This window comes from Lactuca virosa, chromosome 1, assembly GCF_052849685.1.
Source record: "Lactuca virosa cultivar CGN04683 chromosome 1, Lactuca_virosa_CGN04683_v6, whole genome shotgun sequence".
Lineage (NCBI taxonomy): Eukaryota > Viridiplantae > Streptophyta > Magnoliopsida > Asterales > Asteraceae > Lactuca > Lactuca virosa.
In genome coordinates, this window is record NC_136426.1 from 9,059,308 (window position 1) to 9,084,169 (window position 24,862).

Consider the following 24,862-nt stretch of genomic DNA (forward strand, 5'->3'; position numbering starts at 1 on the left):
GATCATACGTCGGGAGTAAGTATGAATCAAGACTGTCATGAATTGGTTTGTAGATTGTCTAAGCGTTTACACATAGCAAAATTTTTCTACAACGTTCATGAGTGCTTCTGAAATAAGATTTGAGTATTGGATTAAACCCGTGCTCACATGAATCACTTCATGGAATTTAATCATGAGTGATTATGAGATGATAATATCATATAGTCTTTAAACCTAGATATATGAGTTGTTGTTTACGAGTTGGTTGTGCAATGATAATGCGTAAACGCATCAGTAACTTGATGTTATAAAATGTATTGTTGTGTATGATTTGATGAGTAAATAGTACAAGCATATAAGTCGAAGTTTATCTGTTCCTTTTATCCTACGTGGTTAGAAGCGATATCTGGGGCCCCTCGATGATTTTGTTTGTAACGACGTAAATTTTCAAACAAATGTTTCATTTAAAAATCGCATACTTTTCATAACATATTGCATAAAAATCTCGTTTATTCAATTTACAAAACACAACTCCATTAATAATCCAGGATCCTCAAACATAACTCATTCTCTGGTGTGTACAATCAAGCCGGTGTCGTCCCGCATACAACTAATTCGCCACTCGAGGCTATACTCTGTAAGACCCTCCGGTTAATGTGTCTCAGCGGGACCCTCCAGTCCCATAGCTCGTTGGACCCTTTGGTCCGGTCTAGCTCGTTGGACCCTCCGGTTCGGTCTGGTTGAGGACCCTCTGGCCTCATAAATCGTTGGACCCTCTCGTACGGTCTGTAAAGCTCTGCATGGAATAAATCACAAAGAAATAATGCACAACATAAAACATAAGGCAGGATGACATAATACTCAATGTAAGCACATAAGACCTTTCGGTCACACATAATTACCACTCAGGGTAACGTATAGTGAGAAGACTCACCTGGCAAGCCAGCAAATGACAGTCTCGTACTTAGAAATCTCGAACTAGCCTCCACCTATCACATAGGATAAATATCTCTAATTAATGCTCTATTAATACTCGCCTATTCCAAAGGCCACCCTCTTTCTCTGTCTAACTCTTGAAGTGGATAAAAGACCATTTTACCCCGCCATGGTCTCCATCACTCATGTTGACCAGAACCCCAAAGTCAACAGAAGTCAAACTCAAGTCAATAGTCCATGTTTGACCTGACTCGTCGAGTGCACTCATGCAACTCGTCGAGTCCCCTCTTTTCCTCAGAAGTCTCTAGAAAGTCCAGCTCAGCTCGTCGAGTTGACCTCCAACTCGACGAGTTATCACATGATCAAACTCATCGGGACAAACCCTAACCGACTCGTTGAGTCAGGCCATGGACACGACGAGTCCCTTCGATCAGATTCTTCATTCAAACGATTTAAGGTAGATCCATCACCCCAAACACTAGATCTACCATCCTAAGGGTCGATTGTCACGTAAAGCTGCAAGCTTTACGTTTAAACATGTCATATAGGGCTCATAATGCCAATATAACTCTAACAAGAATGATTAACCACAATAACTCTTATATGGCTAAATAAAGCTATAATCTTTGGACTCTCTGGACCTCAAAAAGTCCAGATCTAAAGTCTAGACTTCTTGGCAACTCATGCTACTCAAAAACCCAAACAAAAGATGGGAAAAAGCCCTAAATCTCCATAGATATGAGATCTATCCAAAATAAGAAGAACGGTAAAGACTTCTTACCTTCCTCAGGAGCTCTGAACAGGAAATCACTGGATCCAACAGCCTCACCTCCAGCTCCTTGCTTGATAACCTCCTCCTCTTCATCAAATGATGCACAAGAACCACAATATGAGCTTCTCTCTCACTCTCTAGCTCCAATAGCAATTAGGGTTTGCTCTCAGGGGAAGGTAGCCGCACATGATGCTATAAGTGCCTTTAAATAGGTCCCAAACCCGGGAAATTAGGGTTTCTCTGCCCAGTACCTACTCGGCGAGTCCCTCCTCTGACTCGTCGAGTCCATTCATTAAATCCACGCGAGCAACTCGACTCGACTCGGCGATTTGGACCCTCAACTCGTCGAGTCTCTCCTTCAATCTCAAGATTAACATACACAATAATATCCCTGAAAAACCGGATGTTACAATTCTCCCCCACTTGAATTAGATTTCGCCCTCGGAATCGCTCCTCAAGAACATATCGATCTAATCCAATAACCGAACAACACCATCGAAATGATCTCATACTGCACAACTATCTTCCTTTCTGGACACCTGAATCCATACAGGAACTCCCCCCCTGGAGAAAGGGCAGACTCGTCCGCCACTACGCTACCCCTTCTTACTCTCCAAAACCTAGAAGCTCTAGACGCCTGCTACACAGCCAGACCGCCCTCGCAAGATATCACCACGTTATTCGCTCCTCGAATAACAAACCCTGATAACTCACTGCCCCTTTGATTCTCTAGTTGGGACCGATAAAAACAAGTCCATGCCAAAAACTGGCTACCGATCGCTCATCCCAGACAAGATAAACAATCCAGATCATATACTAAGGAATGAAAGGATCACATCACACCAGGGACCCATCCACTATACTATAATCAAGAACCATCTGAACAACGAGCCCTCAACACCCTGACCTCAGGCACAGAAGATGATCATGCTTGTTCAGAAGCGTCCTACGATATCTGACAAACATAAACCTCAACTCCCTTCTCAATATCCCTTTCAAGACTGAGTACCAGGTCATCTCCCGACCCAGCAGTTGAACCTCCAAAGGTTACCCATTTCATGTACCACAACGTCTCACTGACTTCCTTATCAATACAACTATCTCGGCCTAGTGTGAAACACAAGTCACAAAGTTCGCTTTACCTCAAGCGAATACGGAATTCGTCTCACCCTCGACCTCTGTCGTCTACTACTCATTAGTTCCATGCGTTTCGCGGTTTTCCCATACCAAAGAATTGATCCACTCAGGTCTAAGACACCAGATGACAACCAATACCCTTCAACATGGAACTCATCTCTGAATCTGGAATCTCGTCTCGCCTACCCGACGCGCTACCAGAGCCAAACTCAAACTCGAGAGTTTGATCTGTGTCACACCCCGCTAAAGCGGAAACGCAAGAGATGACATCGATAAAGGTTTCATTGCAAAAGATAAAGATACATCACCATAGCAATATTTAAAAGTTTACAACCCATAGTTTAAGCAAAACAAAGTACAAGTTTTGCAAAATGACATTGTTCAAAATATAACTTCATAAAATAACTTCCACACGATGCATCATGCTTTATGATGATGGATCTTTATATCCACTTACTAATTATTTCCTGAAAAAGCATGTAAAACGAGTGTCAACTATGAAAATAGTTGGTGAGTTCACAAGTTTATAAAATCAAGATTTGGTATAAGACTTTCCATAAATACAAGTACATTGCTTTAATGAGAAACCAAGTTTATTGCTATAATGAGAAACCAAGTTGATTGCTGTAATTGATAAACGAGTTTATTTCCATAATAAGTAACAAGTTTGTGTGTGTATGAGCAAACAATGAGTTCTCAACCAAACCTATGAATGAAGCCCTATCAAGATCTATGCTTATCGTTCCATAGTTATATGGTATCATGCACTCCAGCAATCGGGCGAGTGAGGAGTTGTCAATTCCTAATAGCGTTATTCACAATGACCATTGGCTCAAAGAGTTAATGGTTAGAGAAAAGTGTAAGGGAAGGGCCTTAAGACGATAAGTTCTCATGTTCTGTGTTGCATAGACATACATAGAGAGATATAGCAATAAAATAACAATCATGTTTGATACAAATCAATTTAAATACAATGAACAAATAATAGTTTTTCGGGACATGCTTTTCCACCCCAAAACATAAAAACTGAAAATAGGGGAGTGCGTGAATACTCACAATGTTTCAAATAGGTACAAGGGGTGCCTCGGAATCCACCAACGCCTTACTGCCGGGATCCTACGACATCAAACACACACTAGTGAGTTTCTATGTCGAAATCTAATGCTAATATACTAAACTCTACATATAGAGAAATGCCAAATTTTTTTGTTCTAATATTGGTTTTATATTAATTGGTTACAATTTTTCTGAAATGGTGAAATTCTAAAACTCATGTGATTAAGACAATTTTGGATATTAATTTTCCAGATTTTGTAATATTAATTGAGTGTATTTCAACACATTTAAAGGTGTTTTAAACTCCTAAAAATTTAAAAATATTATCAAACAGTTTCCAAAAATTGTCAAACCTTGTATTTTCATTCTAAATACAGTAGAGGTTCCCCAGAAAATTTTCCTTGAATTTTTGATGTGATTAACTATTTTTCCAAATTTTTAAGCCTTCATAACAACATAAATTCATGAAAAATAGCATTAAAAGCATAAAAATTCCCAAACTTTTTATAATACTTCCATTAGAGATACTTGAGCTAGGAAAAATATAAAAATGGATTTCTAAACTGTTTAACCCAATTTTATGATTTTTGTTCGTTTATTCTAATAAAAATTGAAATAAATAGAAAACAGTTTCCAAACTTAACCAAAATTTTTCTATTACTGTTATTAAACATTATTAAGCTGGGAAAAATATAAAAATGGATTTCTAAACTGTTTAACCCAATTTTATGATTTTTGTGCATTTATTCTAATAAAAACTGGAATAAATAGAAAACAGTTTCCTAAATTACCCAAACTTTTTATGTTACTGTTATTAAACATTATTAAGCTAGGAAAAATATAAAAATGGATTTCTAAACTGTTTAACCCAATTTTATGATTTTTGTGCATTTATTCTAATAAGAAATGGGTTTAAGTGTATTTAATCTTTGGAAAATAGAAGAAAAATAGCATACAGAATAGAAAAATCAAAAGAATTTTTATGTAGCATCCTAATGTATTATAAGGTGTTCTGGTAAATTCTCATGAATTTTGGATGAGCAGAACTATTTCTTTTGTTTATAGTCCATTATAAATACAAAAATCGGGGAAAAAAAGGAATGCATTATGAAAAATTCTGAAAATATTTTTCTGAGTCTTCCACCTCTGGTAAGAGCTGTGAAAATTGTTAGATACCATTTTCACACTCTCTAAAGTGGTTTTATGATTTATTGGAACTAAACAAAAAGAAAATCAAAAGTCATACTAAACAGTAAGAAAAATCGATGAAACTTAATGAGGTGCCATCATTTACTCTAGGGGTCATCCACGAATTTATAGACCTCAGAAAGTATTTTATATGATTTAAGCCCTTGTTTTCTTGTAACAATTTTAATAAATCAAGGAAATGATAAAAACTGTTGGGATTTTCCAGATATTCATATCATCTTACTGGGAATTTGGGGAAATTTTATTTCGAACTGAAAAGGATCTTTAGATTTTTTATAAATAAAAGCATTTACATGCACTATTAACAATGTACTTTGATCATCAAGCTCTTTAGCTTGGTGTTCATCACATGCATCACGGTTTGAAGACCATGCATGGACATATGTTGGTCATAGTGATGTTTTCAAAGGAATACTTGAATGCATAAGGTATATGAACCTTTAAAACTTGTAAAAATCCATATTTTAGGGTTTGGCATAGGTTTTGGTCCTTGGATTTCACCATTAAACAACATGCATGTTGTTTTTGGGTGAAACCCTACCACCATCATCATCAAACTCGACATTCATGGATATTTTCATGAATGTTCATAAAGAATGGTGTAGAAGAATGAGAAGTACAAGAAAAACCTTTAAAACAAGAAAGAAAAATGAAGGAAAATGAAAGATTTTTTGTGATTACCTTGAAGAACAACCTTAGAAGATGAAGATTTGAAGGTTGATAGGTGTTCTTGGCTGGAGAATTTCATGGGTTTGGAGAGAGGAAGAGAGAGTTTGAGTGTTGTAAAGTGTGGAGTGTGAGAGAGAGAGAGTGAATGGGGAGTTGAAGTGTAAGAATGGACTTAATGATTGAAGTTTTAGGGAAAAGAGAGCATGGGAGAGAGTATGGACGAAATTTATGAGTATAAGAGAGGTCCTCTCTCTCCTAATTCACATTTATATAATTTCCCCTTAATTTTTATAAAACCCCAACTTTTATAAAAAGGCTTCTTTATTTAATTCTTGATTTATTAAAAATCTTTGTTTTTAACTAATAAATTATGATTAATGTTTGATAATTAAATTTTTATGTCTTTCATTATATCCCATAACTTAATTATTTAAATTTGATATAATGAGGTTCATAACAAATCTTATAGGGTTTTTAGGTTTTAAAGTTTATAAATTTGGATTTTTGGGTTCTTTAGGGCTTTTGGAACTTTGTTAGATATTTACCATCATAATGAAATGAAATTAGAAAATTTTAATTTATTTTTAAGGTTTTGATACTCTTTTTCAATTGTAACAAATGTTTGAAGTTTATTCTAATTCGGGTATTGGCATTTCCTTCAGTAGCTAAACAACTTACTAGAATCGTAAGAGTCAAGTATATTAGTCCTAGATTTTAGTTGGATCCTAGTTTATGCAAGATTTTGACATAATTTATACTACTAGGCCATGGCATGTTGTGCATATACGGTTTTTATAAAAAGATGCATGAGTCCGAGAATGACCTGAATTTGACAGTTGTCACAGTATCCCCCACTCAAAAAGAATTTCGTCCCGAAATTCATTCTATATCATCGTTTTCCATCGCATGGGAAAAGTTGTGGATGCTTTTCCTTCATGAAGTCCTCACATTCCGAGGTGTGTACTCCGACCTGCGTTTTGAGATCCATCGAACTTTCACAATCGGAATCTTACTCCGCTTGAGTTGTTTCACCTCTCTGTCAAGGATTTCTATCGGTTCCTCAACGAAATTCAGCTTATCATTGATCTTGATTTCCTCCAGAGGTACTATTAATGCTTCGTCGGCTAAACATTTCTTAAGATTGGAGACGTGGAATGTGTCGTGAATGGCGCTTAACTCTTGGGGTAATTGGAGTTTATATGCCACCGGACCAATCCTTTCAATGATCTCAAAGGGTCCAACATATCTTGGGCTTACTTTTCTTTTCTTACCAAAACGTACAAGCCCTTTCCAAGGCGACACCTTTAGAAGTACCTTGTCTCCAACTTGGAATTCTAATGGTTTTCGACGATTATCCGCATAACGTTTCTGACGAGCTCTGGCGGCTTTAAGCCTATCTTTGATGATAGCAATCTTGTCAGTTGTTTCCTGGATAAGGTCGAGTCTAGTCAATTGCCTATCTCCGATTTCTGTCCAGCATAAGGGCGAACGACACTTGCTTCCATACAATGCTTCATATGGAGCACATTGGATACTCGTGTGGTGACTGTTATTGTAGGAAAACTCAATTAGAGGCAAATGAGAATCCCAATTTCCTTTGAACTCAATGACACACGCCCGTAGCATGTCTTCCAATGTTTGTATTGTTCTCTCTGTCTGCCCATCTGTCTGAGGGTGGTAAGCTGTGCTCAAATTTATCTTGGTTCCTAGTGCCTTCTGTAACATCCACCAAAATCGTGATGTAAAACGACTATCTCTATCAGAAATGATAGATAGGGGTACACCATGCCGAGAAACAATTTTGTCGATGTAGATTTGGGCCAATTTTTCCATCTTGAAGTCTTCCCGAATGGGGAGAAAGTGAGCAGATTTCGTCAGTCGATCCACTATGACCCAAATTGAGTCGTGACCTTTAGAAGTTCTAGGAAGTTTGGTAACGAAATCCATGGATATATGCTCCCATTTCCATTGGGGAATTTCGGGCTGTTGCAATAAGCCGGATGGTTTTTGATGTTCAGCTTTGACTATTGAGCAATTTAAACACTTCCCAACATATAAGGCAATATCCCTTTTCATTCCAGGCCACTAATAGTACTCTTTAAGATCCTTGTACATCTTATCCGCTCCAGGGTGGATTGAGTATTTAGATCGATGAGACTCCTCTAGTACTATGTCTCTCAGATTGTTAACCCTTGGAATCCAGACCCTGTCCTTAAAATAACGAACTCCATCAGGTTTGGTTTCAAATCTCACTTCTAAACCATGTAAAGTTTCACCTGGAAGATTTTCCTTTAATAAAGCTTTCTCCTGGGCATCAATGATTTGAGATTTCAAGTTTGTCTGAATTACCATTCCCAAAGCTCTCACACGGGAAGGTTTCACTCTTTCTTTTCTACTAAGAGCGTCAGCTACTACGTTAGCCTTGCCTGGGTGATATCGTATCTCACAGTCATAATCACTAAACAACTCTACCCATCTCCTCTGCCGCATGTTCAACATTTTCTGATCTAGGATATGCTGAAGGCTTTTGTGATCGGTATAAATGATGCACTTGGTTCCGTACAAATAATGCCTCCATATCTTAAGAGCGAAAACTATTGCTCCTAGTTCTAGATCATGGGTTGTATAATTCTTCTCATGCGGTTTGAGTTGTCTGGAAGCATACGCAATGACCTTATCTTTTTGCATTAACACACATCCTAATCCTTGATGAGACGTATCACAATACACTACAAAGTTCTCTGATCCCTCTGGTAAGGCCAGAATTGGTGCATTGCACAACTTGTTTTTCAGGATTTGAAACGCTTCTTCGTGTTTCTCTTCCCAGAGAAATTTTCTGCCCTTTTGGGTCAAAGATGTTAATGGTTGAGCAATCCTAGAGAAATTCTCAATGAAGCGTCTGTAGTACCCAGCTAATCCTAGGAACGGTCGTATTTCTGTCGGGGTTTTGGGGGCTTCCCACTTCTTGATTGCCTCGATCTTAGCTGGATCTACATGAATTCCTCTTTCGCCGACCACATGACCAAGGAAATGTACTTCCCGAATCCAAAATTCACACTTAGTGAACTTGGCATACAATTTCTGCTCCTTCAATAGCTCTAACATTAGCTTCAGATGTCTCTCATGATCTTCCTTTGTTTGCTAGTAAACAAGTATGTCATCGATGAATACGATTACAAACTTGTCTAGGTATGGTCTATAGACCCTGTTCATCAAATCCATGAAAACAGCTGGTGCGTTCGTTAGTCCAAAAGGCATGACTAAGAACTCATAATGTCCATAACGGGTTCTAAATGCTGTTTTATGAATGTATCCTTCGTGAACTCTTAGTTGATGATATCCTGATCGGAGGTCGATCTTTGAGAAGTATGAAGCGCCCTGCAACTGATCGAACAAGTCATCAATTCGAGGAAGAGGATATCGATTCTTGATTGTCAATTTGTTCAATTCTCTGTAATCAATACACATTCGGAATGACCCGTCTTTCTTTTTGACGAACAACAGCGGGGCTCCCCAAGGTGAAGAACTTGGTCGTATAAACCCTTTGTCTAGAAGTTCTTGAATTTGTCCGGACAGTTCTTGCATCTCGGATGGCGCGAGGCGATATGGTGCTTTTGCTACTGGTGCCGCTCCGGGAATTAAGTCGATCCGAAATTCGACCTGCCTGTGAGGGGGTAGACTGGGTAATTCCTCCGGAAACACTTCGGGATAGTCTTGAACCACCGGGATCTCCTTGAGTTGCTTAGCTTCAGGTTCTCTTTCTATCATGTGGGCCATGAATGCAATACAAACCTTCTTCAGGTACCTGTGAATCTTCATGCTTGACACAATGTTTAAATTTCTTCCTGGCTTCTCACCGTGTATGATAAGGGTTTCTTCATTGGGGAGAGGTACCCTAATGACTTTCTCATAACAACAAATGTCCGCTCTATTCTTGGATAACCAATCCATTCCTACTATTACATCAAAACTACCTAGCTCTATGGGAATTAGGTCAATGCTAAAGAGTTTATCAGCTAAGTTCAAAGTACAGCCTGAAATTATTTCATTAGCCCTAATTTCATACCCATCAGCAAGTTCAATAGTATAAGTTTTCCTCATCTTTCTCGATTTCAAGTCAATTAATGGTCTAAATGCTAAAGAAACGAAACTCCTATCTGCTCCCGCATCGAATATTACTGATGCAAAATGATTGTTCAGGAGAAACGTACCTGTTATCACTTCAGGGTTCTGACGAGCTTCTTATGCACCAATCACAAAGGCTACACCTCTTGGCCGCCCACCTTGATTTCCTTGGAAATTTTGCCTAGCTTGGCCTTGTCCATTGTTACCAGGCCCCTTCTTTATTTTGGGACAAGCGTTACGGAGGTGATCAGTACTCCCGCACTCGTAACATTCCCTTTTTCCATCCTTATTCAGCTTACAATACTTCGGGTAATGGCCTGTCTGATTACAGTTTTGGCACACCGGGCAAGCTCCCTTGTGATGGAAGTTACACTTATTGCACTTCGGATGCGGTCCTGAGTACTGCTTTCGCTCCTGCATTTCCATGACTTTCTGTTCCTGAGTTTTCACTGGTTCTTGCTCCTGGGCTCTTACCATAAAGTTTCTTGAGACTTTCTGCTTCCTCCCCGACTTGCCTCCATACTTCTTCTCTCCTTGATCTGCTGGCTTCCTCTTGCTACTAGAGTTTTCCTTTGTCGATGCTCCCGTTCTTATCACATCATTGGTTAGTCGATTTGCTAGACTTACTGCACTTTGAATGGTAGTTGGGTTTGCTGAAGTAACCATTCCCCGAATCTCTGGTGCCAGACCCCAGATGTAGCGATCTATCCGTTTCTCCTCAGGAGTAACCATGTGAGGTACCAGTTTTGATAGCTCATGAAATCGGACTGTGTACTTCTCTATTTGTGTTCCAACCATAGAATGGTTCCAAAACTCAGATTCAAGCTTTTGAATTTCATCCTTGGGACAGTACTCCTCTATCAGTAGCTTCTTCAGGTCTTCCCAAGTTAGCTGATATGCCGCTGCACGGCATCGGGTTTGCACTAGTGTATTCCACCAGGTCAATGCCCTATTCTGGAGTAGACAAGATGCATACTCCACTTTGTTGCGTTCGAGACATTTGCTAATGTGAAGGACCGACTCCATGCTGTCAATCCATTTCAGCAACCCGACCACACCTTCCTTTCCATGGCATTCTTTAGGTTTACAAGCCATAAAAGACTTGTAGTTGCATTCTCTTTCATTGCTTCCCTGATTTCCTCCTCTAGTTCCTTGGTTAGCATTAAGACCCGCAGTTACTTGAGTAACAATGTTTGGGATTGCTGCCATGAGTTGTTGTGCTACAACGTGAGCAACATCGGGTGTTTCGTTATGTGGGCGCCCGCGATTAGGCCTTCCTGACATGGTTGTAAGACACAAGAGAAGAAATACATATAAATATATAAAATAATGTATAATATTTAGTTCACTACTAATTTTGAAAACCATAAGTGTTGTCAAATTAATGGTTTGCATTAATACTATGCATATAGATTTGAGAAAGGAAAGAAAAAGAAAAATCTTTTTATTCAACCATTGACTAAATAAATTCTAGGGTTTGACCTCATAGTAAAAGTTTTCAAACATAAAAATAAACTTTTTCATTACCATTTGAAATAGTTTTAAACCAAAACAATACATCAATCCCAAAATAAAGTTTTAATGTTACCCCCAAAAGACACCCTACATGGGTTTTCATTACATGATACGATAAAATACTAAAATCAGAACCAAATACGAATCGCTATCCCAACAAGAAACATCCACACCACAATCAGTAACAGCCCTCCAAACACATAATATGCGGTCATCGCACGACCTGCCACTCGTGTAGCAGCACTAGTAGTATCAGTAGCCTCCATCGAATGCTGAAACAGGATGTCCATTCCTGTCATCACTTCATCCAAAACCTCCTGATGCCCACCTATCACAGCGAGACTGTGACGTAGGTCCGCAGCCATCCACTGCATTCTTCGGGACTCCTCCGGGGTCATACCTGACTGCCTGACAGGTATCCATATAACTCGCTGTGGTGGGGATGCTCTCGGTCCTGCCATGCTGGGTCCTACTCCATCAAATGATACCCCCACGGGTCTAGAGACGTTCTTCCTAGCAGTGTGACGGATACGAGGCCCGGAGGGTGGCGGCTGTGGTAACACCGATACAGGCGATGCCTCGCGTTGCCGACTCGGGGCGTTGTCGCTGCTGATCTCCATCGAGTCTCCCATGTCTTCCGTGTCTTCCGAGGGGTCTTCTTCCACCGAGGCGGGGGGATCACGTCGAGGGATAACGGTGACATAGCCGGACTCATCAGCAGAGGGGGTAGCGCGAGAGGATGACGATGTCGACATAGTGGACTGATACATAGTTTCAATGAGAAATGAAATAAATAACAATGAATGCCTATAATATGCAATGCTTACACACACCAAAATTCACCCCTTTTTCTTTTGAATTTTTGAAATAAAGTTTTCTCAAAAATTTTGTTGAACATATTCTCATTATAATTAGCTCAAGCTTTGTATAAATCTTTCCTTAATTAAACATAGGTGATCACGCTATGTTTAATTGAGGTCCAACGATACAACTCCCGACCTAATTATATTAGTAATATGTTTGATGTAAAAAGAATATTTATAAGTTTTGGTTATAGGTTGTGTTTTCTTAAAGAAAACTGATGTTCTCTATAACTTTAGCTCTGATACCATTTCTGTCACACCCCGCTAAAGCGGAAACGCAAGATATGACAGCGATAAAGGTTTCATTGCAAAAGATAAAGATACATCACCATAGCAATATTAAAAAGTTTACAACCCATAGTTTAAGCAAAACAAAGTAGAAGTTTTCCAAAATGACATTGTTCAAAATGTAACTTCATAAAATAACTTCCACACGATGCAGCATGCTCTATGATGATGGATCTTTATATCCACTTACTAATTATTTCCTGAAAAAGCATGTAAAACGAGTGTCAACTATGAAAATAGTTGGTGAGTTCATAGGTTTATAAAATCAAGATTTGGTATAAGACTTTCCATAAATACAAGTACATTGCTTTAATGAGAAACCAAGTTCATTGCTATAATGAGAAACCAAGTTCATTGCTATAATTGATAAACGAGTTTATTGCAATAATAAGTAACAAGTTTGTATGTGTATGAGCAAACAATGAGTTCTCAACCAAACCTATGACTGAAGCCCTATCAAGATCTATGCTTATCGTTCCATAGATTATATGGTATCATGCACTCCAGCAATCGGGCGAGTGAGGAGTTGTCAATTCCTAATAGCGCTATCCACAATGACCATTGGCTCAAAGAGTTAATGGTTAGAGAAAAGTGTAAGGGAAGGGCCTTAAGACGATAAGTTCTCATGTTCCGTGTTGCATAGACATACATAGAGAGATATACCAATAAAATAGCAATGATGTTTAATACAAATCAATTTAAATACAACGAACAAATAATAGTTTTTCGGGACATGCTTTTCCACCCCAAAACATAAAAACTGAAAATAGGGGAGTGCATGAATACTCACAATGTTTCAAGTAGGTACAAGGGGTGCCTCGGAATACACCAACGCCTTACTACCGGGATCCTACGACATCAAACACACACCAGTGAGTTTCTATGTCGAAATCAAATGCTAATATACTAAATTCTATATATAGAGAAATGCCAAATTTTTTTGTTCTAATATTGGTTTTATATTAATTGGTTACAATTTTTCTGAAATGGTGAAATTCTAAAACTCATGTGATTAAGACAATTTTGGATATTAATTTTCCAGATTTTGTAATATTAATTGAGTGTATTTCAACACATTTAAAGGTGTTTTAAACTCCTAAAAATTTAAAAATATTATCAAACTGTTTCCAAAAATTGTCAAACCTTGTATTTTGATTCTAAATACAGTAGAGGTTCCCTAGAAAATTTTCCTTGAATTTTTGATGTGATTAACTATTTTTCTAAATTTTTAAGCCTTCATAACAACATAAATTAATGAAAAATAGCATTAAAAGCATAAAAATTCCCAAACTTTTTATAATACTGCCATTAGATATACTTGAGCTGGGAAAAATATAAAAATGGATTTCTAAACTGTTTAACCCAATTTTATGATTTTTCTTCTTTTATTCTAATAAAAATTGAAATAAATAGAAAACAGTTTCCAAAATTACCCAAACTTTTTCTATTACTGTTATTATACAGTATTAAGCTGGGAAAAATATAAAAATGGATTTCTAAACTGTTTAACCCAAATTTATGATTTTTGTGCATTTATTCTAATAAAAAATGAAATAAATAGAAAGCAGTTTCCAAAATTACCCAAACTTTTTATATTACTGTTATTAAACATTATTAAACTAGGAAAAATATAAAAATAGATTTCTAAACTGTTTAACCCAATTTTATTATTTTTGTGCATTTATTCTAATAAGAAATGGGTTTAAGTGTATTTAATCTTGGGAAAATAGAAGAAAAATAGCATACAGAATAGAAAAATCATAAAAAAATTTATGTAGCATCCTAATGTATTATAAGGTATTCTGGTAAATTCTCATGAATTTTGGATGAGCAAAACTGTTTCTTTTGTTTTTAGTCCATTATAAATACAACAATCGGGGAAAAAAAGGAATGCATTATGAAAAATTCTGAAAATATTTTTCTGAGTCTTCCACCTCTGGTAAGAGCTGCGAAAATTGTTAGATACCATTTTCACACTCTCTAAAGTGGTTTTATGATTTATTGGAACTAAACAAAAAGAAAACCAAAAGTCATACTAAACAGTAAGAAAAATCGATGAAATTTAATGAGGTGACATCATTTACTCTAGGGGTCATCCAAGAATTTATCTAGGATTTATAGACCTCAGAAAGTATTTTATATGATTTAAGCCCTTGTTTTCTTGTAACAATTTTAATAAATCAAGGAAATGATAAAAACTGTTGGGATTTTCCAGATATTCATATCATCTTACTGGGAATCTGGGGAAATTGTATTTCGAACTGAAAAGGATCTTTAGATTTTTTATAAATAAAATCATTTACATGCACTATTAACAATGTACTTTGATCATCAAGCTCTTTAGCTTCACGGTTTGAAGACCATGCATGGACATATGTTGGTCATAGTGATGCTTTCAAAGGAAATACTTGAATGCATAAGGTATATGAACCTTTAAAACTTGTAAAAATCCGTATTTTAGGGTTTGACATAGGTTTTGGTCCTTGGATTTCACCATTAAACAACATGCATGTTGTTTTTGGGTGAAACCCTACCACCATCATCATCAAACTCGACATTCATGGATATTTTCATGAATGTTCATAAAGAATGGTGTAGAAGAAGGAGAAGTACAAGAAAAACCTTTAAAACAAGAAAGAAAAATGAAGGAAAATGAAAGATTTTTTGTGATTACCTTGAAGAACAACCTTAGAAGATGAAGATTTGAAGGTTGAGAGGTGTTCTTGGCTGGAGAATTTCGTGGGTTTGGAGAGAGGAAGAGAGAGTTTGAGTGTTGTAAAGAGTGGAGTGTGTGAGAGAGAGTGAATGGGGAGTTGAAGTGTAAGAATGGACTTAATGATTGAAGTTTTAGGGAAAAGAGAGCATGGGAGAGAGTATGGATGAAATTTATGAGTATAAGAGAGGTCCTCTCTCTCCTAATTCACATTTATATAATTTCCCCTTAATTTTTATAAAACCCCAACTTTTATAAAAAGGCTTCTTTATTTAATTCTTGATTTATTAAAAATCTTTGTTTTTAACTAATAAATTATGATTAATGTTTGATAATTAAATTTTTATGTCTTTCATTATATCCCATAACTTAATTATTTAAATTTGATATAATGAGGTTCATAACAAATCTTATAGGGTTTTTAGGTTTTAAAGTTTATAAATTTGGATTTTTGGGTTCTTTAGGGCTTTTGGAACTTTGTTAGATATTTACCATCATAATGAAATGAAATTAGAAAATTTTAATTTATTTTTAAGGTTTTGATACTCTTTTTCAATTGTAACAAATGTTTGAAGTTTATTCTAATTCGGGTATTGGCATTTCCTACAGTAGCTAAACAACTTACTAGAATCGTAAGAGTCAAGTATATTAGTCCTAGATTTTAGTTGGATCCTAGTTTATGCAAGATTTTGACCTAATTTATACTACTAGGCCATCACATGTTGTGCATATATGGTTTTTATAAAAAGATGCACGAGTCCGAGAATGACCTGAATTTGACAGTTGTCACAATCTGACCCAGAGTTGGAACCACTACTCCCAATGAACCACTCAACACATGACTCATGACCCGCAACCCATGCGTTCCTCACTGATCCACTTCCATTTGGTCGCGACAACCACTACTCAATTCAGAATATAACGACTCCCGACAAATATGGAGACCCCAGTCTCGCCTCTGGTTCGACCACCAGGCTCCCACAAACTCAAATATTAGGGCTACCCAAGCCTAAAACTCTTCCGCGTCATGCTCTGATCAGAGAGTACTTCATCACAACATTCTCTCGCTGACTAGTGGGTACTACGGCTCCCCGCGGTATCACAACGACCTCTCACTGAATAGTGAGTACTACGGCTCCCTGCAGCATCACAACAACCTCTCACTAAATAGTGAGTACTACTTCTCCCCGTAGCATTACCACAACCTCTCACTGAATAGTGAGTACTACGGCTCCCCGTAGCATCACCACAACCTCTCACTGAATAGTGAGTACTACGGCTCCCCATAGCATCACCACAACCTCTAGCTGAATAGTGAGTACTACGGCTCCCCGTAGTATCACCACAACCTCTCACTGAATAGTGAGTACTACGACTCCCCGTAGCATCACCACACCCCTTTGCACTAACTCATTGAAACTGCAGCTCCCCGCAGTCTTACCGCACTTGCTCTTACCACTTCACAAAGTCATCCTCAGGTCGACGCCACACTGCGATCATTAACTCATACCCTGCGGACCAACCATAGATAGGTGTACACACTTACCCAAATTATACATTGCTATTTCTGACGACATCCGCCATAACAAAACACCTTTCCCTGCTGCAATCCACGTTATCGAATAATCTCACTTGATGTCAATTGGCCGAAGGGCTCCCACTAGAACCGTAGATACTTGATACACCAATTACCATCTCAAACTCAAATCTCAAAATAATCCGAGATTTAGGACATTAAACTCGGATACCCCGGTACACCATCACGGCGCCTCGCAGTGTCTTGACTCTACCGCTGATCTCATACTCATGGCATCATACTCAGATACTACATTGCTTCCTCGGAATCACGCAACCGATCTTTCTCTCGTGCCACTTGTAACCCCGGAATACCCTATCTCCCAATTTTAAACACGGAGAAATCGCCAACGACTCAGAACACGAAGATGACTATCCGAAATTCTTTCCTCTTTTGCTCCAAACCAAGCGAGATTACGCATGCCGACCCGAAAATTGGCTGCCCGATCATCTCTTACCCTTCCCAAAGAGCATAGAATAATCCATTCATCGAACCCAAAATTTCCCAACTGCCGAAGTATCCTTACGAACCAACTACCTCGAAAAAATTTTATCTACGACAAGGCCTCTGACCAACGGCCGCCTGCCGTGCAGACACTCATCCTTTCTTGAATGCGTACAACATGCATTAACTCCCTCTGCAACACACCTCGACCACCAATAACCCTGGTCTCATGAATCCACAGTGGATGTCTCTATCCAGCTCCCTAACCGCTCTTGAACAAATCTCTTATCCTTTCAATAAAATACCCGGTTCTCCCCCACTCGGGGTTCGAACCATCACCAATTGGCGCATCAATAATCTATTACACAGACTGTTTCCACTAGGAACATCACACTTACTCTTGGAAGGTACTACGCAATGCTCGGTGGCCTCCCCGATAGAGACCCCGCAACTCCAAATACCCCGAATCTCAGATGAAATCCTCATAAACTTCCCATCATGATTGCCTCTAATCATACATGATCTCATACCATCCCATTACCGGACATCTCAACTGTCCAGTAGTAACTCTGACTCTTAATCCGAAAATAATGAACTATCATATTCCTCATCCTCGACTCCTCAACCAACGTTCCATCACGTCGATTGTAATAAGAGCGGAGACCTCATTACCACACTCGATACTCATCATAGACAATAAGAGCCACCGCCCCAATATCCTCTTGTTGATCGTCCGCCGCTACAGCTAACACATGCCCTACTATGCTCAAACAGGGTGTATCCTTGTCCTTAACCATCTCAGTCATCACTGATGATCCTCTCGTACTATAATATTACCTTGTGGCAGACATACTGCCCAGATACTCGGGTAAAAGATCGCAACCCATGCTACCCCACAGGGTTTACCTTCAAGCTCAGAAAACGAAAGTCCCAATATCTCTTCTGCTTCTTGCAGAAAACGGAAATAGCACTACTCTGGTCACAGAAAGTGACATCTCCTCTATCGGCCGATTGCTCAATTCTGACCGTAATCCTCCATAAATCACCATCTTCTACTCACCCCTGAGTCTTGTGACTCCAACTGGCATCTCACCAAAAATCCCTTGGAAACCAACTCGATTTCCCTCTCTAGGCATGCTTCATTGAAACTCGTTCAACATGGACCTCTGGCCCCACACTCTTTCATATCTGATCTTAGTCTAACCAATCACAACAGAATCACTGGTAAACCAGAAGCACTAACTGGAACGAGTCATGGTACTCGAACCATGTGGCCACCTCTCGATCTACTATGAATCATGGTACTCGAACCATGTTCTCTCTTCTCAATCCGCTACCAATCATGGTACTCAAACCATGACATCACCTCTCGATATGCTACAAATCATGGTACTCGAACCATGACATCACCTTTCGATCTGCTACTTTAAACCTCCAGAATGCTCCTTGTATCGAGTATGGGTCCTCTGCTTTCAGTAGTATGGGCCCATAATACCTGCCACATCTACCCATACTTTCTACACGGGCCATCCCCGAGTTCCTAAGTAGTTGCTCAATCCTCTCGATCACCAATCCCGTCACGCGTGTTCGCTCCTCTATAAAATGCTCTACTCTGTCAGCGTACTCATCTGACTAGGGTCACCCTCTCCTAGGCTCTTCCTAGGTTCTCACACTTCTCCGCCATCAGCTGCTGAAGAACTCCTTATGATGCCAACCATCTACTTTCTGAATATCGTCATATTCACTTAGTAGCTGACTCCCATCATCAAGAGTTCCACAAAGCACAAAGCAAGCGGCATTCGCGCATCGAATAATCTTTACCAACATGTAAAACCACTCTAGTTTACAACTTCACTTGCTATGCTCATACTCAAAAGGATATCACCAGACTCAAGCAACTTTACCCCACGCGGGCATCTGACTACTCTTTCAGTAGACTCCTCAAAGCTCGTCTAGGTATCTCTCCTAGATTACTCCTCTACTCCAATCCCTCTCTAAAAAGGATTCATGCTGGATACTCTTACTCCGTATATACTCAAAAGCAAATCACAGATAGCACAATTCCTAGGCTAAGGCATCACAAATCAGGCCACTCTAGTCCTAAATTATGAAATACCTAGCCTATCTCTAGCATGCATAATACCTCATAAGACATCTCATAAATATCTCATAACACAAAATAAGGGTATTTTGGGAAATCACCGTTCGGGCTCTGGCTGATTATACACACTACTCCAACTGGTTTTCTCTTAAATTCTTTCTCATTTTTAGGAAAATTTATCTCTTTTGAAAATCTTTCTCAAATCCTCAGTTTGAGTTCAAACGCACCCGGAGGTGCATCCGAATCCCTCAAACCAAGGCTCTGATACCAACTTGTAATGACGTAAATTTTGAAACAAATTTTTTCATTTAAAAATCGCATACTTTTCGTAACATATTGCATAAAAATCTCGTTTATTCAATTTACAAAACACAACTCCATTAATAATCCAGGATCCTCAAACATATCTCTTTCTCTGGTGTGTACAATCAAGCCGGTGCCGTCCCGCGATCCTGAGAAAACCTGAAACACATAACACATAACACGGTAAGCACGAAACTTAGTGAGTTCCCCAAACTACCACATACAACTAATTCGCCACTCGAGGCTATACTATGTAAGACCCTCCGGTCAATGTGTCTCAGTGGGACCCTCCAGTCCCATAGCTCGTTGGACCCTCTGGTCCAGTCTAGCTCGTTGGACCCTCTGGTCCGGTCTGGTTGAGGACCCTTTGGCCTCATAAATCGTTGGACCCTCTCGTCCGGTCTGTAAAGCTCCGCATGACATAAATCACAAAGAAATAATGCACATCATAAAACCTAAGGCAGGATGACATAATACTCAATGTAAGCACATAAGATCTTCTGGTCACACATAACTACCACTCAGGGTAACGTATAGTGAGAAAACTCATGTGGCAAGCCAGCAAATGACAGTATCATACTCGAAAATCTCGAACTAGCCTTCGCCTATCACATAGGATAAATATCTCTAATTAATGCTCTATTAATACTCGCCTATTCCAAAGGACACCCTCTTTCTCTGTCTAACTCTTGAAGTGGATAAAAGACCATTTTACCCCTCCATGGTCTCCATCACTCATGTTGACCAGAACCCCAAAGTCAAAAGAAGTCAAACTCAAGTCAATAGTCCATGTTTGACCTGACTCGTCGAGTGCACTCATGCAACTCGTCGAGTCCCCTCTTTTCCTAATAAGTCTCTAGAAAGTCCAGCTCAGCTTGTCGAGTTGACCTCCAACTCGCCGAGTTATCACATGATCAAACTCATCGGGACAAACCCTAACCGACTCGTCACGTAAAGCTGCAAGCTTTACGTTTAAACATGGCATATAGGGCTCATAATGCCAGTATAACTCTAACAAGGATGATTAACCACAATAACTCTTATATGGCAAAATAAAGCTATATTCTTTGGACTCTCTGGACCTCACAAAGTCCAGATCTAAATTTTAGACTTATTGGCAACTCATGCTACTCAAAAACCCAAACAAAAGATGGCAAAAAGCCCTAAATCTCCATAGATATGAGATCTATCCAAAATAAGAAGAAAGGTAAAGACTTCTTACCTTCCTCAGGAGCTCTGAATAGGAAATCACTGGATCCAACAGCCTCACCTGCAGCTCCTTGCTTGATAACCTCCTCCTCTTCCTCAAATGATGCACAAGAACCACAATATGAGCTTTTCTCTCACTTTCTAGCTCCAATAGCAATTAAGGTTTACTCTCAGGTGAAGGTAGCCACACATGAGGCTATAAGTGCCTTTAAATAGGTCCCAAACCCGGGAAATTAGGGTTTCTCTGCCCAGCACCTACTCGGCGAGTCCCTCCTCTGACTCGTCGAGTCCATTCATTAAATCCACGCGAGCAACTCGACTCAACTCGGCGAGTTGGACCTTCAACTCATCGAGTCTCTCCTTCAATCTCAAGATTAACAAACACAATAATATCCCTGAAAAACCGGATGTTACATTGTTTGACTTATGTGTTGGGCCGGGTCAGGACTAAGTTGATGTGTTCGATTAAGTACTATTTCAGATGAATCGGAAATCGGGAAACAAACTGCTGGACAATAAGTATGACTATGTTCCATGTATGTTTCCACACGATATGTTGAGAACGGAGGATTATACGATCCCTTATCTAAGGGATGTGTCAGAGTTCGATAGCGGCTTTTGAGAGCTACAATTGCTAATTAGATTTTTAAGTCGTACATGCATTTATAGTTATTAGACTTATCCAAGTGGGAGACTGTTGGATTAGGTATCTAAGCCCATAACTATATTTGGTATGTACTTGACCCGATAGTAGCATGGTCCTTTTGGGTTGCCTTCACCAAAGCAACTTGATTGGATGAGTTATGGAGAAAGAGGTTAATTATGATTTATTAATATATTATGTGAATAATATATTAAAAGAGAAAACATATTATTTAATTGATATTGTTCAAGAATTAATTTAAAATTAATTTTGTGGTCAAAAGAGATTAATTAAATTAAGGGGGCTGATATTGTAACTATAAGATAGTTGCAAAATGGGCTGAGGATCCCTAAGGATAGGGGTCGACGAAATCTTATGGACTGCCCATAAGGATTTCGTCCAAGGTAAGGTTTTGGAAGAATCATATGCGCTGCTTAGGGCCTAAGCAACCAGATTAGGTGTTTGACTGAAACCCTAATTCCTCAGCTATATAAAGACCCGTTGGGCATCTAATTTTCGGCCACTTTAACCCTAAGGATCTTAGATCCGATTTTAGTATCCCTCCTCCTCTATCTCATATTCTCCAACTTGCTTCTTGGTGTTTGTGATCTATTAGAGGTATTACACTTGTGATACTAAAGCTCTCAAAGGTTGAAGATCAAGCTACAATTGAAAGGTAACATCCTAACTTAGTTTTTAGTTATTATTTTCAATTTTATGTATGATAGATTAGGTTTTGCAAGCTTTGTATGATTATTGCATGTACAATTAGAAAAACTAGTTCCAAAGCTTTAGGGTTTGCATGTGCACCATAGGATTGTTGTTTTGCTTAAAACCCATCACTTAGCACCCCAAGTGTGATGCCTCAAACAAGTCACAAACACCATGAACAAGTGGAGAATAATGAGAGAGGTTATGGAACACACAAAATCATCCATCTCATAGAATAATCCACCCTTGGTCCGATTTTTGGCTCTAGTGGGTTACATATATAGTGTAGAATTCCAAGAATTATATGTAACCCTAATTCTTAATCTTAGGCTTATGATCCCTAACTTATTTTGACTAATAATTTATGGACTTTCACATAATCTTATCCCATTACAAATTAATCATGGATCAATAGCCCAAACCATATGTCTCACTGATTTACATAATTAGTCCCCGTTAATTTAATTAGTATCTTTTGATCACTAAATTAATTCCAAATTAATTCTTGATCAATAATAATTAAATAATATGATTTATCAGTTAATATATTATACTTATAATATATTAATAAATCACAAATAACCTCTTACTCAAATATTCATCCTATCAAATTGGTCTGATGAAGGCAACCCGAAATGGACCATGCTAATCTCGGTCAAGCACATACCAATTATAGTTATTGGCTTAGACACCTAATCCAACATAAACGACATCGTGAACTACTTCAGTGTTCCCATTGTCACACGAGAAACGGTGTTGTTACGAATGCTTTTGGTTACTTTAGAGGGGTAGCGAAAGATTGGTCAAAAGCACTTCTGGCTGGAGCTATCACAACTTGGGCAAAACTTCGTGAAGAATTCATCCAACAATTTAGCACACCATCATAAGTTGTAAAATTGAAGAAGAACATCGTTAACTTCGAACAACAAGGTGGAGAGTCTTTATATGAAGTATGGGAAAGGTACAAGGGGTTGCTTAGAAATTGCCCACAACACGACCTCAATGTGCAACAAGAGGTCTCAATCTTCTATGACGGGGTACATGTGACCACTCAACAACCCCTAGACTCTTAAGGACCGCTAACGAAGAAGGCTCTAGGAGAAATTAAGGAGCTAATTGAAGAGTTTACAAAACACTCAAGGGAATATCACAACCCTTAAGAAAACAAGAAAAGAGGATACAAAGATGGGAATGAATATTTGGCTATGCTAATGGAAAATCTAGAGTCAATAGACTGAGGAATGACAAAGATGGACCAATCCATCCACGCAATTCGTGGTGGGTGTGATATTTGTGGCAGACCGCACTTAACCAAGGAATGTGACCTCGACGAGAACGGAAATCGAAAGGTTCAAGCTTGCTATTCGATTGGGGATAAGTATGATGAAGATTGTAAGAAACCCAAGAAGGATTGGTTGTCGTATAATGAATATAGAATGGAAAAAGATGAGAAATACAAGCAACAAGGTCGTGGGTTTTATGAAAAGGAGCAATCGGCTCCCGAAAAAAGAACGAATTTGAAGCAATGTTTGCTCGATTTGCAGCCGCATCTGAGAAAAGACATGATGAAACTGATGTTGTACTTCGAAATCAAGAACCCTTGATCCATAACATCGAGAAACAAATTGGTCAACACTCAAGGCAATTCAACGAACGGTTATCGGGCACACTTCCAAGCAACACAGAGCAAAATCCAAAAGCACATATCAAAGCTGTAACAACTAGAAGTGGTAAAACTATTATCCCTTTGACTCCATTATCTAAAAATGAGTCAGATGATGTGCGGAAAACAGAAGAAGAAAACCAAAACAAGTCATCTGACCAGCAGCAACGGTGTGGCGAAGATACTGCCACGACGTGGCCATCTGCTGAAAATAAGATGCTCCTCCGGTTAAGGCCTATCAACCACTGCTACCATTTCAAAGTTGAGCCACTATTATTTTTAAGGAGCTATGTTCATCTGTAGTCATCGATGGATTGCCAATTAAGATGGGAGATCTGGGCCGATTAACTCTGCCTTGTGAATTTGGCAATTCCACTTCAATAAATGCTTTATCCGATTCGAGGGCTAGAATCGATCTCATGCCAGAAGCTCTATCTACAAAAACTACAAAACAAAAGGATGAAACTTTGAATGGCGGATCACTCAATCACTCACCCACGTAGGATTGTCGAAGATTTATTGGTGAAAGTTGGAAAACTTACTTTTGCAGTTGACTTTGTGGTTCTAGACATGAAAGAAGATGAATACCTTCCCTTAATTTTGGGAACAACATTCTTGAGCACTGCAACAGCCCTCTTCGACATCCATGACTCAAAGCTCACACTTTGTGTAGAAGATGAAGAAATAACTTTTTAAATGAATCAAAAAGTGAGTTATGAAAAGCCAAGAGATAAGGTGCTAAGGGTGAATGATTTGGAAGAATAAAAACATAACGAACTAGATGAGATTGAGAAATTGAAGGAGGAAGAGTTGAAATCTTGGGAGAAGCCTCAAGTGGAAGAAGTAAAGTGTTCCAGGCCACAAGCTTCAGTTCCTCTGACCTTTGAAGTATTCACGTTCACTACACCTAATGGTCAATTAGAGGAGGAAAGTGATGAGGATATAGGTGA

At 38.7% G+C, this 24,862-nt stretch overlaps 1 non-coding gene across 1 annotated transcript; it reads right to left on the minus strand.

The window, feature by feature from the left end:
• Positions 1 to 23,142: 23,142 nt before the first annotated feature.
• LOC145151691 (small nucleolar RNA R71) lies at positions 23,143 to 23,249 on the minus strand. The gene has a single exon (XR_013732252.1). It is a non-coding gene; the product is annotated as a small nucleolar RNA R71 (small nucleolar RNA).
• Positions 23,250 to 24,862: the final 1,613 nt, after the last annotated feature.